Genomic DNA, 20,415 nt, shown 5'->3' on the forward strand with positions numbered 1-20,415 from the left:
TATTCATAGGCGGCCCTGTGTAAATGTTAACAAACCATTTTCATTGCTTTTTGTTTTCTGTTTTAAGGCCTTTGAAGAAATATATATTTATGTAACATCAATTTTAATGGCTAGAAAATCAGAACTGTAAAATTGGCATTTTTAAAGCCACTAAAATGGTAATATCCTGATATATTTGGGAAAGTTGCAACACAGAAATCATTTTCTAACCTCTCATCCTAAAATTGGAAAAATGTTTAAAAGAAATGAAACTAATACGACAGAAAGACTGGATCATAGGTTATAATGGTAGTTAATAATATCTAACCCTTTTGAGAGTTTATCTGAAAAAATGTAATATACACATTATTGATTTGATGTTCATATGATGGCCAAGATATAAGTATCGTTTTTATAGAAGAGGAAACCAAGATATGGGGAAGACGAGCAACCTATGTAGGCTCACAGCTGGCAAGTGGTAGAACCAGATGAAACACAGGCTAGCTGGTTTCCGAACATGTGCTATTAACAATTATGCTGTTCTGAAACTATCAGGAAAAGTCCTGTGTTGGTCTATTTGAACTGCTGTAACAAAATGCCATGAACTGGATTATTTGTTTTATTTCTTAAAGTTATGGAGGTTAGGAAGTCTAAGATCAAGGTTCCAGCAGATTTGAAAGGTACCAGGCTGAGATTGAAAGCAAACTCTTATCAAAGTAAATTGAATGAAGTTACCAATAATGCGTTTTGTATTCTTCTAGTGACCATACTCTTGTCAATATCATCACCACTACAACCATGCCACCACCACTGCATCATAGCAATCTCATCACAGTAATAATTGTGGACTGCCACAGAACACTATAACTTTCCATTACATTTGGAAGTAAGGAGTTTTGTTTTTTTTTTTTGCTTAGGGAACCCCCCAGCTCTGGAAGGCTAAAAAGAAAGTCAAGGAGGCCAGGTGCTGTGGCTTATGCCTGTAATCCCAGCACTTTGGGAGGCCAAGGTGGGTGGATCACGAGGTCAGGAGTTCAAGACCAGCCTGGCCAAGATGGTGAAACACCCGTCTCTACTAAAAATACAAAAAATTATCCGGGCGCAGTGGCAGGTGCCTGTAATCCCAGCTATTTGGGAGGCTGAGGCAGGAGAATCACTTGAACTTGGAGGGCAGAGGTTGCAGTGAGCCAAGATGGTGCCACTGCGCTCCAGCCTGGGCAATAGAGTGAGACTCCATCTCAAAAAATAAATAAATAAATAAATAAATAAAAAAGTCAAGGACGTGCCCAGGATAAATGCAGCTAAAGGGCTATGTCCTCTGGTTGGATGCTTAGGCTCTAATAAGGCACCATAAAAGGTGTCTCTGGTAATTCTACATTTTTTTCAGTCCACTTTCTCTAAGTAGGAGAGCAGATTTAGGATAGAAGCCCAGGTCGGCAATAAAAAGTCCAGGTCCAGGTATTTCTCTTTGGGTCCCTCTGTGTAGTGGTTACACTCTGGTAGATGCTAAGGAAAGCCTTAACATAAACACCTTTTAAATGATTTATTCCAATAGCCTCACTTTGCAACATTGTGAACAACATGTACAAGGTCTAGAGAGGTTTCAAGATTTGCCCAAAGTTATACGAGCAGATGGTGGTACAGCTTATTTCAGAAACGAGTTTCCTAATTCCCAGGTCGCTGAATTTCCTAGTGCATAAACTTGAAACTCATTTCAGTGTAAAATATCACAGTCTTATTCTGATACATTTTTGTCCAAGGGGAAAAAACAAAACAAAGGTAGAGAAAAACATATACTTTTAAAACACAAAACAATAACACAAAAACTGAACTCATGCTTTCAAATTTCATATGAAATTCTACATCCCTCTCTCTTTTTAAAACTTTCTTGCTTTGATGTATTACTATAGAAAATAAGGTGAAAGGCACATATGTTATGGGTATTTGGTTCAATTTTGAATAAAAGTATTATCGTTGTACATTTCTATACATGTTTCCTCAGAGGAGTCCAATATTTTGGGTACATTTCAAGCTTGTGTAACTTTCAAAGGCCAGGTAATCATTCAGGTAATGGCAAACAAGAACATCTACCTGGGATTAAATTGTATTTCCATGAGGAGGTTTGAATTTAATGTTTTCAAAGCTCTTGGAACATAGATACTGCTAAATTTGATTAATATAAATCAATTGCCCCCATGAGGTACTTATACAACTTGATTGGCATATAAAATATTTTATGAAAATTCTATAAAAGTTCTTATGTTTTTCTGATTTCCAAGCTCTGCTAAAATATTTCTTTTACTGATCAAATATACTAATAATAAAATAGGAGACTCCAGAATTAAGGGCAGAAATTGTGTTGCCTATCAGAAAAAAAAAGAAGTTATGAGTATATATTCTAGAACCTTGAGTACATATATTTATTTTGATTACTCCTGTGATATTTCTGTATATAAAACTTAGGCTGTGATTTTACGCTTCAATGAAAGGCATGGAGTTGGACAAAAACTGGTTTTTTTCTTCTCATTTCATCTGGAAACCTTCTACCATGACATCTATAGCATAAGCATCCTTGTGGGTTGCAGAATCCATTTGTCACGTACAAACATCAAAATACAACTTGGGCCCACGGAAAGAGTTTGTGTTGTGTGTAAGTAGGTGTAATATTGATTTAACTTGTCCCCTAGGTCAACAGATACAACTTAACTGACATAAGTGACTTAATTTTTTTGTGCTTTCTAAAATTAAACACCTTTGTTTAAGTTATATTCCAATCTGATGTCCAAATAATTGGTTAATTTACCCTAGTTAAAATGCTCTCATATAATCTTCAAGGGTGTGATACTACATTTTACATCATAATGCATACTAAGTACTCACAGTTTTAACTTTTAAAAATATTATTAAATTATCAATAAATCTATGACACGTAAAATGGCACTGCCAACATGGTAGCTATTTGATTTCTATACTTTGTCAAATATATGTACCTCTTAATTCAATAATCCTTAAAGGCAATGCACATTGTGGTTTCCCACTCACAATACCTGACCTTTCCTTAATGTCAAACATCATTTTCCAGTAGCGAGGGAATAAATTTTATTATTTATATATAGCTAATAATTATTTGAGGAAAACAAATATAATACCAAAGCAGTAAAGCAGTAATCATGCAAAAGATGAGCACTTATTTATTGCTGTATCATGCCTGTGACTTGATATATCACTGTCTATATTTCTACTGCCTGGATACCATGGTCCCAAAATACAAAGAAAACGTAACATACCCCCAAAGGGTCAAAACTTACCTAATCATTATTTCAGATCCTAAGTAATAACATAAAGTATTTCCAAAACAATCCTCTTTACTTGCAAATGTGAAACCTCTCTCTCTATCATCTTTTGCATTCTTGCATATTTCTTTTTAGTTAGAAAGTTTTACACTGTCTGATTTTTAAAAAGCAATTACATAGGATATGAGTATAGGGGAGTAAAGGAATCTAGAAGTGAAAAATTCCCTTTCCATCAGTTTGATGTTTTGGTTTGGTGTCGATGTAAAATAAAATACTCATTATCATCAAATATTTATTGAGAGCATTCAATTTACCAGGCACTGTGCCAGGCACTATGGGGCATGCAAATATGTTTAAGACATGGTTCCAGCACTTGTGAAATTTATGATTCAGTCACATATGTACTTATCAGCCAAATTAATCTGTTAAACTTTAAAATGTTAACAGTGATAGTTATTAACATGTGTTCTGTGTTCTTCAAAACATCCTTTGAGCAACGTTCATATTTTCTCAAATGCACCTATCAGGTATCCATAAATGTGGACCTTAAACACTTTTTTGCACTTCTGCCTGGTGCAGATGTCAACCTCCAAAGGTGTGAAACACGTCTTTCCAGGACACAATTAGAATAGATTTGTTAACTGATGCATCTGTTGGCAGCTTGTAGTAATGGTGATTAAGTATGCCATGTGTTAACAGCTTTTGTGTACTTAGATGATAATGCCATGGTATAATAGGAAAGATCCATTAGCTTGGCTGAATTATAAAGATATTCCAGTTTAAAAGAATAATTCCTGGCCCAAGGAAGTAAAAATTCTCCAGATAAGTAACCCCTGTAGCACACTTTGACTCTGATCAAGTAAGATACGTTACATATTTTTGGATTGTAGTTAGAGAAATTGAAGTTTTGTTTTCTGTATGTTCCCCAGCAGTAGAACATTCCCCAAAGTGTGCATACGTGTTGATATAGAAACGTGTGACCTTCCTTTTCTTTCATCAGATATGACCTGCAGATGTCATGGGCCAGGCAGTGTATCACATGTGTTTCATTCAGTGACATGTGACAGTTTTAGAAATCTGTTTGAATTAATCCTCATTGGGTCAGTATTTGAGATTATCTTCTGACCCCATTTTTCTGTAAAACATCAACATATTTCAGGTATTTTTGGTCATCCTCATCACGATGATGAGATGCTAACCATGGTGAGGAAAACTCATATTTTAATAGACATTAATCTTGTGATGTTCCAGTTTATTAGCATATGGCAAATACCAGCTAGAAATGAAAAAGCCTCTTGGATGACCAAAAATATTGCCATTTACTTAAGAGCAATTTAATCAAAATAACAGTTTTCTTTCTATTTCACCTTTACTCAAATTAAAATCTGATCATCAGAAATGTGCAAAGCAAAAGAATTAAATCTATACCAGCAGAGCTGTCAGAAAATTAATCTATAAAGATTGTAATTTCTAGAGCAATATATTAATGTACTGGTAACTATAATGTTTCAGTTGAGGCAGAATAGGGACATTTTATAGCATGAAACTAGCAATTTTCCTCTCTGATTCTTTTAAGCTTTGGAAATAACAGTTGCTGAAACCTTAGATGCCTATCATCTCAAAGTTTCACAAGTGAAAAATAAATTGGCATCTAAAAAACAGTTGGTGGTTTGGGCAGTTTTGATGTAATCAAATTATTTTAAAATTGTACTTTATATTTAGAGCTTTCTCTTCTAAAGTATGATGCTACTCAGGCAGACATATGAAGCTAAAAGATCTTAGCTAACAGAATCCCCGTTTAGCTTTTGGAGAAATATTTTCATTAGATTTTAGGTCACAGGTCTGCAAAATGAGACACCTCAGAAGCATATTAAGGAGTAAATTTAGATTGTGGGGCAGAGACTATTAATTGTTCACCTAATATTTATTCTTCTCCTCTTCCTATGTAGCAGCCTTCCTATATTGTCAGAAACAGCATTATTTCTGTCTACAAAACTGTCTCTCAGCCTCCTTTCAAAATAGGGGTGGATAATGAGACATAAAGATGAGTCTTTGGATTGGTCAGTGGGATTGGGGGTGGGGTGTTCTGAGAAAAATGCAGTATGATGACTCCACAGGCCCTTACTCCCTTGCCCTTCCTATTGTTTGGAAAAGTGAACATAATGACCAGAGCGTTAGTGCTATCTTGCAAGCACTCACAAAAAATAGAGGCTATGCATGCTGAGTGGCAGAGCAGACAGACAATGGGAACGTGGATGGCTCATAATCGTGAAAACTCTGGACTTCTTTTGCATCAGGGAAGAATCCACTAATTGAATTAAGTTACTACTGTTAATTGGGTTTTGCACTAAAAGCAGCTAAACTCCATCCTAAAAAAGTTGATAGATTTTTTTTTTTTTTTGTAGATCATGTAAAATGTCCTTTACTGGCTAATAACAAAGGAAATGAAAATCTCTCGTAAACAGTCCAGTTAAAGGGCAGACTATAAAATGATAATTAAGCGCTTCTGTGCCCTTTGACATTTTGATTCAATTGTGTGTCAAATAGCATTTTTCTGTGTGTAGGAGGAAGAGTGGGGTGGCTAGAGCTAGCTTATTTGTTGCACTAGGTGAATAAAGATACTGGAATTGAGGTGATCCTTACGACAGAGTACTTTAACATATCTGAACGTTCTCTGCAGTCTTCTTTATCTGAGTGGAAAGATGCACTGTTTATCTCAGCTAATTAAATTATCTTTTTAAGGTGTGACTCCCAGTAAAGTTCTGTTTCAATATTATGAATTCACTTTATAATAAATTTTCCAAGATACTATCACTGGGGTAGGGGTAGAGACAGAAAAAAAGAGACCTAATCAATAAGCTTCTAACCTAGTACTGAGGCTTATATTTTAGGGATGGGGGTTGTCTTGACCTTTACTTTTACAAATGTCTGACATTAAAACAGGTTTTATTTTTAGTGGGTAGCACAATTAGATGTTTCCTCTATGCTTTACTGATGGAACTCTCCTGGTGTCAAGGAAGATCTTAAACTGTGGTTTCCTCAAAATTCTTCCCTCCAATGAAAATTATAAATTTACTGCTCTCTGGATTAAGATTATAGCCACATACCAACAAACCAGTGAGTATGTAGTTGGTAGGAATTCTTCCCTTTTGAAGCTTACTGTAAGGAAATGTTAGCACTCAGTCTCTTCGGAAAGGAAAAAGGTTTGAAATTTGTGGTACCCTATCAATCCTCCTTATGGCACTTTGAATGAAAGGCAGCGTAGTCGTGATCTTCTCTGGGACACTACTTTCTAAAAGCCTTTTTGTTTTTTGTTCCCTGAGGTTGTTTCAAAGGCCTGTAGGTTGTTTCAAAGAAGTGATTTTAGCCACCGTGGTGCAGGGTCGGTTGGGGGCTGTCAAATGACTTCTGTGGGTTATTCAAATCTAACGCTGAGCAAGATAATAGCTCAAGAAGCAACTAATGGGCCTTGTCCACGGTACTGAGATCATGTATCAGGATGACCTATACATTTTAAACGGTATTTAGTATTGATTCACAACTCTTTCAAAGTTTAAAAGAGGGCTAAGTTGTATACAAGAGCAAAGTCATAGAACAATGATCATTTAACATACAGAGGGCATGACATTTGATTATATCTAAGCTTCTTCAAATGCCAAGAAGAATCTGAAGAAAGATATTTGATATTGACTTTTTAAAGGTCCACATAGATAAAATTAATAAATCTTATTAAAGTTTATTTTAGGGATATTGATTTTAAAGTAGAAATGCACCCACAAAGAAAGTCCCATGATAAAGGCTAATGTGTAAATTCCTTTAAAACCCGTAGTTACTGTAATTATATGGAGCATTTTACAAGCAACCAGGGACTGCTTTGGATAGATGACTGAAATTTAATCAGTTTCTGGCACAGACTGCCTTTCTTTCCACCTCAAATTTCCAAAGCACTATTTCTAGGGCAGACCTGTTCAGATAGTGAACCTTTATTATCACATTTGATCTGTCTTTGAGCTCTTTCCAAAGGAAAGGCTTCTGCAGATCTCCTAGAAGATAAAGGAATGGGATGATTTCTCTCAATAGCACATGTCCTTCCTCCCGTCCCATTCCATTCTCAGCAAACTTAATTCCGCTCTGCAGTCTGGATTTTATAATTACATGGGGCATTATGTATGAAATGCATAAAACATCGATGTGCTGATGTTGCCACCGGAGACTATCAGATAAAGAAGTAGGCATATGCTTTTGTACTCTTAGGACATAAGTGTGTGTCCTGAACCTCTTTAAAAAACAACTCATTTCATTTCTAAGCATTTTGGGCTTTATTTGTATTAAGTGGCTTAGGCCTGCCGGTCCGCTGCAGGGAAATCTGAGTTTGATGTAGTTTTTAAAGCAAAGAGGAACTGGAAAAATAATCACAAATGATGAATGTGAAAATTAAGCTACCTCTAGAGTTTATGTTTTACAAGGATGAAATCGATCAGTTTATCTCCTAGCTGATTTAAAACATATCTGATTATTTCTGATGGTTCAAGACGTAATGGTCTGAAAGTCTAAATAGAATTCTTAGACTTACCTTTATTAAAACCTGAGGAACTGAAGATATAACTGTCTGGATTGATTACTGTATTTCTGCTGTGGAGAAAAATAACAGCCCTGAGTCACTTCTTGTTGTTCACATCTTCATTAATGTGCTTTATATATTTCTGTCCCTAGAGCAAATTAATGTGTTTTTTTCTTCTTTTGTATTGTAGTTCACTTAAACTTAGATTCTTTGAACATAGCTGGATTGCAGTGTGACATTTGAGTCCTAAAGATCAATTGATGGTTGTTAAAGATCATGAAGAATGGTCCATTAAAACAGTTAGTATATGACAAATAACAACGTTTGTGTTTAGTGTGGAAATTTATCAACTAGACAGAGCACTTATTACTGAGACCTGAATGAAAGTCTACTTGAACCAACTTATTAATCAGTCACTGCCCTAGTCTTACAGACGGTCTTATTAAAGAGCTCTAGATATATTAAAATTGAACTCTAATGTGATAGGTACTATTCCTGAGCTACAATCACAAAGCACACAATTATTACTGAAGACTAAAGTCAATGGAAAAGAAAGTAAAAGCTTTTTTTATTTCCGGAGAACTGGGATGCTTTGCCTCAAATCTCTGGCTCAGATTAAGCACAGTATCTATCATGGGATGCTTAGTTGTGCGGCTGATTCTTTCTCCCACTCTCCATATGTAATCACACATCAAGATATGACAAACTTAAACTTTCCACCTGTATATATTTATATAGTCCACACTAAAGAATCTTCTTAAATTTCTAAAGAATTTTTTTTTTTTTGAAAAATTGAAGCACTACCAATGGGAAAAAAATAATCATTGCTTTGGCTGGCAAGTGGTATGAATGCTTAGTGAGCTCCTCTGGGCCTCTGGGCCTAGAAGAAATCATCATCATTTCTCATCCTCCACGGAGTTATTGGGAGTAGAGCCCTTCAGTACTGTGAGCCTTGGGGTTAAGCAGAGATGACAACTGAGTTGAGTATCATCTCAAATGACTATACGTCTGTGGGTATTGATTGTCTGGGAGTGCTGGGTTGAGAGGGATGCTTGAAGCTAAGTTTAAGCACAACATGAAAGCAAACCATTATAAATTAAAGACTTTTGCATGAGGCAAGTTTAGAGTTATATTGCAAGAGAATTCTTGGCTGCTAACCTCTGTGACTCATTTGGGTGTGGGGCTGGCTGACCTTCATTTACCTGGGAGAGAAAGTGTGCATGGTTTGGTAAATAGCCAATAGCTGCTTGATGCAATCAATCGCCCTTCTGGTAGAAAGGTGTGAGGGACTTGCCCAATAGCAATCAACAGTTAAATGACTTACCAAACACCTGCAGTGACCTACGAGAGAATCTTCTTTGTTTTCTCAATGTCTTAAAACTTGATATCTGAAATTCAACACAATAGTGTTGAAAAAGACTCCAGTTCAGTGTTACATACAGTGCAGACATCTTTTAAATACAGGTCGGGTAGACTTCTGACTCTGCCAGAAGAGGTACTGTGAGGGGAAACTTACCCTCTTCTAAGGCAGGTTTCTGGACAGTCTAGTTTTTTAAAAACAGTTTTTTCGTGGACTGGGTTGAAGTGCACCTCTGTGTAAACTTGACATTTGTGGCTGTGGATCTGCTCTTCTACAGAACACAAAGCAATTCTGGTCTCTTCTACTGGACAGTTTACTAAATATTCACTCAAATAATATAAAAATAGTCTATCCAGTTTCTCAAATATACTATGGCCAAAACAAGGCTTTTAAACTTCTGGTTTAAAGTTTCTGGCTGGGCATGGTGGCTCACGCCTGTAATCCCAGCACTTTGGGAGGTCGGGGTGGGTGGATCACCTGAGGCCAGGAGTTTGAGACCAACCTAGCCAACACTGTGAAACCCTGTCTCTGCTAAAAGTACAAAAATTAGCTGGGTGTGGTGGTGGGCGCCTATAATCCCAGCTAGCTGGGAGACTGAGGCAGGGGAATTGCTTGAACCCGGGAGGCAGAGATTGAGACAATGCATTCTAACTTGAGTGACAGAGCAAGACTCTGCCTCAAAAAAAAAAAGTTTCCTCACTGCCCTCTTAGCTCAGGGAGGTTACTCAGACCAGAAAAATTGGGTCTTGCTTGGCGTCTTACTTTCTTTTCCCAGTCCATCATCAAATTCTCTTGATACTACTTCCAAAGTGTGTGTGTATATATAATTTTTAACATATATAATTTATATATAACTTTTTAATATATAATTTTAAAAATATTATATATATATATATATATATAGATTTTTTTTTTTGAGACAGGGTCTCATTCTGTCACCCAGGCTGGAGTTTAGTAGCGCAATCATGGCTCACTTCAGCCTCGACTTTCCGGGCTCAACCCATCCTTCTGCCTCAGCTTTCCAAATAGCTGGGACTACAGGCGCATGCCACCATGCCCAGCTGATTTTTGTATTTGTTTTGTAGAGATAGGGTTTTGCCATATTGCCTGGGCTGCTCTTGAACTCCTGGGCTCAAGTGATTTCCCTGCCTTGGCCTCCCAAAATGCTGGGATTACAGGTGTAAGCTACTGTGTCCAGCCCTAAAAAATATTTTTAATCTCTCTTTCTCATTCAATTTCCATCTCCTCCGCTTGAAGCCTAATGACCTTCATCTCTGTCTTTCCCACTACAGTAGCCTCTTAAAGGGCTCTCTCACTACCTCTTGCCTCCTTCCAATACATTAGACAGACAAAACCAGAGGTATCTTTGCAAAAGGGAATCTCCTTGCCTCACTCTGCATAAATTCTTCCGCAGCTTCTCCTGGCACTTTCAATAGTAGCCTGAACATAGCTTCAAAGAGCTACAACAATCTGGCCTCATTTTCTTCTCACAACATTCTCTCTTGATTCTTTGTGATGCTCCTCTTTTCTGCACTCTTCTTTGTCCTCAATTTTACCAAGCTCTTTTCTACTTTAAGGGCCTCTTAATTATGAGGTTTGCATATGCTATTCTCATTGCTTGGAATAACCACTTTCCCCATATCCATCTTTATTAATTTGATTTAAATGTCACTTCTTCAGGGAAGTGTTCCTTGACTATATGCTCTATTCCAATTAAATCTGATCAGCTTATTTATTTTTTAGTTGTAGCTTTTCCTCTTTATCACTATTTGTTATCAAAGGTTTCTTTGTGTGATTATTTAAAGTCTATCTTCTCCTCGAATATAAAGTCCATTTACAAAACGATAAAACACCAATTTCTTGGCTGGGTGTGGTGGCTCATGCCTATAATCCCAGCATTTTGGGAGTGTGAGGTAGGAGGATTGTTTGAGTCCAGGAGTTCCAGACCAGCCTGGGCAACATAGTGAGACCCTATTCTCTACAAAAAAAAAAAAAAATTAAATTAGTCTGGTACAGTGGCTCCCACATGTGGTCTCCATTACTCTGGGGTCTAAGGTGGGAGGGTTGCATGAGCCCAGGAGATTTAGGCTGATGAAACTTGATTACACCACCACACTCCAGCCTGTGTGACAGAGCAAGACTTTGCCTCAAAACAAAAACAAACAAACAAACAAAAAAAACCAGAAAAATTTTCTTTTCTATTTTCTGTGTTTATATCATACATAAGCACAGTGCTTGCCAAAATGGCAATTAATATTTGTTTATAGGCTGGGCACAGTGGCTCACACCTGTAATCCCAGCAATTTGGAAGGCCAAGTCAGATAGATCACTTGAGATCAGGAGTTTCAGACCAGCCTGGTCAACATAGCGAAACCCCATCTCTACTAAAAATACAAAAATTAGCTGGGCCCGTGGTGGCACAAGCCTGTAGTCCCAACTATTCAGGGGGCTGAGTCAGGAGAATTGCTTGAACCCAAGATTGGGAGGTTGCAGGGAGCTGAGATCACCCCACTGCCCTCCAGCCTGGGCAACAGAGAGAAAACCTGTCTCAACAAACAAACAAACAAAAAACATCAAAAGAAAGATATCCATAGTGATCCATATCCATTGTTTATGATATCTCCCTTTAGTCTTCTTTTTTCTAGGTCAACCACTTGGTTATTTTACTATTCCCCATATAACATGGTTTTTAAAACTTTCTTCAACTTGGCCCCATATTTTTGATATACCATGTTTTTCAACGTTCTCCCTTAAATGTATAGAACTAATTATAATATGCCAGATGTGATCTAATAATTGGAGAATGTAATGAGATCGTTCTTTCCACTGTCCTTTTTACAATGTCTATTAATCTAGCTTAAGGTGGTGGTATTCTTTTTTAGCCGTCCTATCACCACTGGCGCATATTAAACTTATGATTAGAAGACCATAAATCTTTTTTCTCCCTAACTAAAGTTCCTTGCTAGAAAACCTAATTTAAAATTGTATATTTCACGTTTTTAACTGATGTACATTATTGCGCACTTACCACGTCCTGTTACCTTTATTCCTAAATATCATATATGGTATCTTTTTGAGGTTTGTTTCATGTGCAATTTGGCTAAGCATATTTACTTTGTTCACATTCAATGTATAAAAAGCAAGGTGTTGCGGGAAGTCAGGGACCCCAAACGGAGGGATCGGCTGAAGCCATGGCAGAAGAACGTGTATTGTGAAGATTTCATGGACATTTATTAGTTCCCCAAATTAATACTTTTATAATTTCTTATGCCTGTCTTTACTGCAATCTCTAAACACAAATTGTGAAGATTTCATGGACACTTACCACTTCTCCAGTCAATACCCTTCTGATTTCCTATGCCTGCCTTTACTTTAATTCTCTTAATCCTGTCATCTCATAAGCCGAGGAGGATGTATGTCACCTCAGGACCATGTGATGATTGCGTTAACTGCACAAATTGTAGAGCATATGTGTTTAAATAATATGAAGTCTGGGCACCTTGGAAAAAGAATAGGATAACAGCAATGTTTAGGAAACAAGAGAGATAACCTTAAACTCTGACTGCCAGTGAGCTGGGCAGAACAGAGCCATATTTCTCTTCTTTCAAAAGCAAATGGGAGAAATATCACTGAATTCTTTTTCTCAGCAAGGAACATCCCTGGGAAAGAGAATACGTGCCTGGGGGTGGCCCCCTTCGGTGTGGCCCCCTTCGGTGTGGCCGTCTTCTATGGTCAAGACTGTAGGGGTGAAATAAACTCCAGTCTCCCATAGCGCTCCTAGGCTTATTAGGAAGAGGAAATTCCTGCCTAATAAATTTTGGTTAGACAGGTTGCTCTCAAAACCTGCCTCCTGATAAGGTGTTATCAATGACAATGGTGCCCAAAACTTCATTAGCAATTTTGATTTTACCCCAGTCCTGTGGTCCTGTGATCTCACCCTGCCTCCATTTGCCTTGTGATATTCTATTACCTTGTGAAGTACGTGATCTCTGTGACCCACACCTATTTGCACACTCCCTCTGGTTTTGAAAATCCCTAATAAAATCTTGCTGGTTTTGTGGCTTGTGGGGCATCACAGAACCTACTGACATGTGATGTCTCCTCCGGATGCCCAGCTTTAAAATTTCTCTCTTTTGTGCTCTGTCCTTTTATTTCTCAAACTGGCCAATGTTTAGGGAAAATAGAAAAGAACCTAAGTGACTATCGGGGCAGGTTCCCCAATAGCAAAGGCCAAAGATAGAAATTTGCATTTCACCACCACGTAGGGTCAAAGATTCACTTTTTTTTTGTTTATACCGTGTGTGTGTGTGTGTGTGTGTGTGTGTGTGTATGTGTGTATGAATTAGTCCTGTACCTTTAAGGACGAACGTTGAAAAAAATAGTATGGCAAAAATATATGAAGAATATGTATTTAAATAAACTTGTTTTTTAAATTTCAGCATTTGCTTTTAAAAATGTTAGTAAGAGTCGTGGTCTAAATAATGTACACGTGCCTCATTTTATTGTGCTTTGCAGCTACTGTGTTTTTTTTACAAACTGAAGGTTTGTGGCACACTTTGGTCCAGCAAGTCTATTGGCATCATTTTTTTTTTCAACAGCATGTAACCACTTCATGTCTTTGTGTCACATTTTGGTAATTCTCACAATATTTCACACCTTTTCATTTTTATTATATCTGTGACAGTGATGTGTGATCAGTGATCTTTGATGTAACTATTATAATTGTTTAGGAACACCATGAACCACACCCATGTAAGACCATGAATTTAATCGATAAATGTGTGTTCCGACTGCTCTGTTCACAGGGTATTCTCTGGCTGCTCATCCACTGGTCTCTCTCCCTCTCCCCTCAACCAGGCCTCCTTATTTTCTGAGTCACAACAATATTGAAATTAAGCCAATTAATAACCACGCAATGGCCTCTAAGTGAAAGGAAGAGTTGCCTCTCTCTAACTTTAAATCAAAAGCTAGAAATGATGAAGCTTAGTGAGAAAGCCATGTTAAAAGCTCAGACATGTTGAAAGATAGGCCTCTTGCACCACTTAGCCAACTTGGGAATGCAAAGGAAAAGTTTCTGAAGGAAATTAAAACTGCTACTCTTGTGAACACATGAATGGTAAGAAAGCAAAATAGCTTTATTGCTGATACACTTTTAGTCGTCAGGATAGAAGACCAAAATAGCCCCCAAATTGCCCTAAGTAAGCTAAAACCTAATCTAGAGCAAGGCCTTAACTCTCTTCAATTTTATAAAGCTTCAGAAGAAAAGTTTGAAACTACCAGAGGTTGGCTTATGAGGTTTATAGAAAGAAGCCATCTCCATAACATAAAACTGCAAGGTGAAGCAAATGCTGATATAGAAGCTACAGCAAGTTTTCCAGAAGATCTGGCTAAGAGAGTTGATAAAGGTGGCCATGCTAAAAAGATATTCAATATATTCAAAACAGTCTTATATTGGAAAAAGATTCCATCTAGGACTTAACTGGCTAGAGAGGAGAAGTCTATGCCTGGCTTCCAAGCTTCAGAGGACAGGATGACATTGTTAGAGGCTAAATCAACTGATGACTTTAAGTTTGAAGCCAATGCTCATTTCCCACTCTGAAAACATTAGGGCCCTTAAGAATTATGCTAAATCTACTCTAGAATTATGCTAAATCTACTCTGTCTGTGCCCTATAAATGGAATGACAAAGCCTGGATGACAGCATGTCTGTTTACAGCATGGTTTACTGAATATTTTAAGCCCATTATGAAGACCCACTGCTCAGAAAAGAAGCTTTCTTTCAAAATATTACTATCATTACAATGTACCTGGTCAGCTGAGAGCTCTGATGAAGATGCACAAAGAAATGAATGCTGTTTTTCTGTCTGCTAACACAACGTCCATTCTTCAGCCTGTAAATCGAGGAGGAATTTTGACCTTCAAGTCATATGATCTAAGAAGTACATTTAATAAGGCTATGGCTGCCATAGATAGAGATTCTTCTGAGGGAGTCCGAGCAAATTAATTTGAAAACCTTTTGGCAAGGATTCACCATTCTAGATGCCATTAAGACATTCATGATTCATAGGAGGAGTCAAAATGGCAACATTAACAGGAGTTTGGAAGAAGTTCACTTCTACTGTCATAGATGACTTTGAGGGGTTCAAGACTACAGTGGAGAAAGTAACTGTAGATGTGGTGGAACTATCAAATTGAACTAGCTGGAGCCTGAAGATGTCACTGAATTGCTACAGACTCATGACAAAACTTGAATGGATGAAAAGTTACTTCTTATGGATGAGCAAAGAAACTGGTTTCTTGAGATGGAATCTATTCTTGGTGAAGATGCTGTGGACATTGTTGAAATGACAACAAAGGATTTGGGATATTATGTAAGCTTACTTGATAAAGCAGCAGCAGGGTTTGAGAGGATTGACTCCAATTTTGAAAGAAGTTCTACAGGTAAAATGCTATCAAACAACATTGTATGATAGAAATCTTGCATGAAAGGAAAAGTCAATCAATGCAGCAAACTTCACTGTTGTCTTATTTTAAGAAATTGCAACAGCCACTGCAACCTTCAGCAGGCACCATCCTGATAAGTCAGCAGCCACCAACATGGAGGCAAGACCCTGCACCAGCAGAAAGATTATGACTGCGGAAAGCTCAGATAGTTGACCTAGAAGGCTGAGAAGACAAAATAGTCAATGGGTCTTATTTTCCTCTACAATTATTGCCTTGTTCTAAGAAGTGAAATTAATGAATGCAATAAAAACTCATGATAATTCGACTTACAATTATTTTAGCCTTTATAGAACCATTCACTAGAAACATTCATAATTCCAGTTCCATTCAGAAAACATTTGTTGAGCCCCGCCTCTATGATCAGCTTTGTAGAAATGCTGTTCTCAAAGACAGGTTTGACCCATAGGCCCATTGGGATCACTGGGAGAGAAAGGTAGGGAATTCTCTTAGTTTGATGACAAATCTGCATATTTCACAGCCTTTCTTATCTATGATGCACCCTGTTGAAAAAAAATCTGGGTTTGTATTTAAGATTAGCTTGCTCTGTTGAGCCACAGCAGGACATGGAAGAGTAGGAAAAATGCTGTTGGATATATTAAAGAAGTATAAATCTGGAATTTGCTCTAAAATTCTTTCAAACAAACAAGTGAGCATCACCATAGAATTGATGGAGGATAAAGCCAGGCGCGGTGGCTCACGCCTGTAATCCCAGCACTTTGGGAGGCCGAGGCAGGTGGATCACTTGAGGTCGGGAGTTCAAGACCAGCCTGACCAACATGGAGAAACCCCGTATCTTCTAAAAAAAGAAAATACAAAATTAGCCGGGGTGGTGGCGCATGCCCGTAATCCCAGCTACTCGGGAGGCTGAGGCAGGAGAATTGCTTGAACCCAGGAGGTGGAGGTTGCGGTGAGCTGAGATTGCACCATTGCACTCCAGCCTGGGCAACAAGAGCGAAACTCCATCTCAGAAAAAAAAAAAAAAAAAGAATTGATGGAGGATAAAATGACTGTTGCATGCAATGAAAAAATGAAAGTAGAAGAAAGAAGAGAGAGATGATTAAAGTAGTTGAAGAAAGGATTCATTAAGAGAGGTGAGTTTGCTCTTAAGCATCAGCAATGCTGAATTTTATGACTCCAGTAAGAAAAAAACATACCAGACGATCTCTTTTTATAAAACATTTTTCCAAAGTAAATTTAATTTTAAGTTGTAGAAATATTATTAGGTATATTTTCCAGATTACTAAAGAAACCCTGGATTCATGCTGTCCCATCACTGTAGTTATTACTATCATGGTTACTTTTGCAACTAGTAGTATATTAGTAATAGTCACCATTTATTCAACTACTTTGTGTGCCTGTAGGCTGAATTCTTTTAAAATATCATTTCATTTGTCTATGAAACAACTATGTAAGGTTGCTATTAGTAGATATCAGTATTGCCCCCATTTTACAGATAAACATGAGGCTTAGGGAATTAAATAACTTGTTTAAGGTGTCACAGCTTCTAAATGGCACAGCCTGACTTTAGACTTCACCTCTTCTTTATGAAATAACAAAGGGGAATAATATTATCAAAATGCAGAGTTATAAATATTACTCTTAAAAGTATAACAATTGATGTAAAATGTAATCTTGGCCTCATTGACTAATATGAATCAATAAACTAAATTATTTACTTATTCAGTTGTACAGGTGTATTTTTATAATTTGATACTGTTATTGACCATATTCATAACATAAAATACGGAAATCAGAAAAGCATGAAACAGAAATGACAGTGATTTTATTAAAGGTGTAGTGTCTATGTTCTTTAAAGGTGGAGAGTGTGTTTTTCTATTTTATTGCAAATATAGTATTTGGTATCTTAAATATAAAGTCAGAGTTTGAAAAATTTAATGATGTAAATATAAAGATGCTTCATTTGGTTATGTGTACGCATTTATGATACAATCATGGAATGTCATCATTAAAATGTATACCTATTGAAATTATGTGCATATGTACACACACATCTATACACACACAATCATGTCATGTTTCATAAACATATAATTATGTTTTGAAATAACATGTTTCATAAACATATAATTATGTTTTGAAACATATTCAGCTGTATAGATATAAATAAATATGCAGACAGACCCCCTACTTACAAATGATTGTTCCAAAAAATTTTAAGAACAGTTATGTTTTCAGTCCACCAACTATGATTTACTTATTTATCCCTCAATTCCTGAGATAGTATTTTAAGTATAATTTAAGCTAAACCCTAACACTCTGTACTATGCTGTTTCTAGAGACAAACTTGACTTTATTCAACAACAAATCTTAACAGAGGAGTTACTATGTTCCCACAAACTATGCAGATGTTAGTGATACAACATACAACTCTCTAAACATTTATGGTCTAGAATGGGATATAGAAAAGTCAGTCAACAGAGCTCAGAGGGATACAGTGGGATGGTAACACCAAGGAATGCCATCGCACTCAGACCGGTCAGTGGCACTTTCTTGAATGAAGTGATGAGTGCCTGAAGAGTTCTGAGGGATGAAAAGCAGTGAGCCAGATGCAATACGGGATTATGTGGGGTTGAGGGTTGGGGAGAGAGATACAACAGAGTTGAGACAGAGTGAAGAAATACCTCCTTCTGTGCTACAAGAAAGGGTTTTTATCCTCAGTACTATTGACATTTTGGGAAGAATGAGTCATTGTTGTGGGGGTTGTGTTATGTATTCTAGAATGTTCGGCAGCATATGTAGCCTCTACCCCACTAGATGCCCATAGTACCAGTACCTCCCCACCAACCCGAACCAAAAATGCCTCTCAAAATTACCAAATGTCACCAGGGAAGCAAAATCATCCCTAGTTGAGAATGACTGTTGTAAAGAAAAAGACAGACAGATAGCATTGGACACTAGGATAACTTGCTAACTTTTCATTGACAAAGAAAGGTCAAATTCCATTTGCACTTTCCCAGCATTGCTCCCTAGATGCCCTAAATTGGGGTGGATGAGAGATAGTCATGTATGCTTTTTAATGTATACCTGGGATCTGGATATTTACAATTCAGAGATTGCTTCTTTCTAGGCATGAGTATAAGTACATACACATACATATGTACACTGCAAAGACATAAATCAGAATGTCTCTGATTTGGGTATAATATTTAATAATCATCCAGCTTTCATTTCTATATCTTGTCAGCAAAAAATTTTATAAACTTTCCAGAATATAATAATGCCTTCTGTCAGAAATAGGAGTTGAATCAACCTTGCATATACCATGTTAGTGTATAAATTCCAAGAATCTCCTTAAAGGGGGAACATCTGTTTAGTGAAGTTTCATTATTTTCCTCTTTAAAGAAAGAATAAGCTATGAAAATGATAAAATATGATTGGCCTAAAACACAATATATCCAACTTTAATCATTTCCTAAATCCAAAGATATTTTTAGATGAAAGCAAAGGAGGTCATTTTCAAATCATTTTGTGAAACTTAAGCCTACCCAGAGGAAAGGTAATTTTGTTTGATCCTGAACATCAAGTGAATTTGTTCACCAAACCATTTATTCCAAAAGGTAATTAAAATAATGTAAAATTGATCCGGTATATGTTTAACAAAATTAACTAATTATAATCTGCTTAAACCATTTAACCTTTATAGTTCCTTTAAAAGTGTTTGATTTTCTTTGGAAAAATAAACAATGTACTTTAAAAAGGTGGTGCCTCCTTGTCTACTTTTCTTCTTTTTTTTTTTTTTTTTTTTTGGTAGATGATCCTATGCTAAGATGCCAATATAACAAATAGAGCAGACAAACAGCTAAGGGAAGAAAGGAAGATTTCCCCTTAAGTCAAGGGCACACATGAGAAGGAAAATATAAGATGAGGAAATAAATGTGAGTTCTGTTACAGTAAGTATTGATGTTAATGTCTCAGAACTTATGCCAAACTTCCAAGTGAAATGTGTATCAATTATCTTCCTTCAGATATTCAAGTTGACTTATGGACAAAATATATACTGCAACTTAGCATTTGTTTATTTTCAATTGCTTTCCATTTATTCAAGTCACTGTCAAACAGACATATTTTTAAAAGTTCAATAAATCAAGAAAAGCTAATTGCCGATCCCTAGCTACATTTATTTTGAACTTATCTATTCTAATACTGAATAGATGTCAAAATTCCAAAGGGTTTGCATGGGCTCTTAGTGTCCGTGAGAGGTAGAAAATAGTGACGTAAGAGAAGAAATATGCTGTGACAGCTCCATCCTTCAAAAAGAGTAGAAGTACTAGGAACTACCTCAGGGGAAAAATGGTAGAAGTAACCATAAGCCCTGAGGGACTTTCTAATCCATATCTGTCTATTATTAATTCATTATAATTTACTATTTTATTTTAGAGATAAAATTGTCATTATGTCATTTCTAAACCAAATGACATTATAAAAGACCCCCAGTGGTAAGAGGTATTAACTGAAGTAACTGTCACTGCTACATAGAGTAAAACAAGTTAAACATTGGGAAAAAAGCAATCTGGATGTGATTTTTTTGATGGCAAAGAATCAGGTCACCCCTTATACTGAGGTTAATTTGTTGACTCATATTTCCACTTATCCAATGATATTGTGTCACATGAACAAATCTCTACCTCTAATCAATTTTTTATTGAATTGTGACCTTTAATCCACCTTCTTTTTTGATTATGAATGACAGTGACCTT

General features: G+C 36.7%; 1 protein-coding gene and 1 pseudogene across 3 annotated transcripts in view; both read right to left on the reverse strand.

The window, feature by feature from the left end:
- Positions 1-20,415, reverse strand: part of ADGRL2 (adhesion G protein-coupled receptor L2) — a 696,353-nt gene that overhangs the window by 667,244 nt on the left and 8,694 nt on the right. For all 3 annotated transcript variants that reach the window (XM_058439634.1, XM_058439632.1, XM_058439633.1), the window contains exon 2: positions 7,846-7,904. The gene's annotated coding sequence lies outside the window, so the exon portion shown is untranslated. The remainder of the gene's footprint in view (positions 1-7,845; positions 7,905-20,415) is intronic.
- The window catches only part of LOC116467981 (heterogeneous nuclear ribonucleoprotein A3-like), a 152,007-nt pseudogene that overhangs the window by 93,898 nt on the left and 37,694 nt on the right, over positions 1-20,415 (reverse strand).

The sequence above is a fragment of the Hylobates moloch genome, unplaced genomic scaffold (assembly GCF_009828535.3).
Source record: "Hylobates moloch isolate HMO894 unplaced genomic scaffold, HMol_V3 SCAFFOLD_5, whole genome shotgun sequence".
NCBI lineage: Eukaryota > Metazoa > Chordata > Mammalia > Primates > Hylobatidae > Hylobates > Hylobates moloch.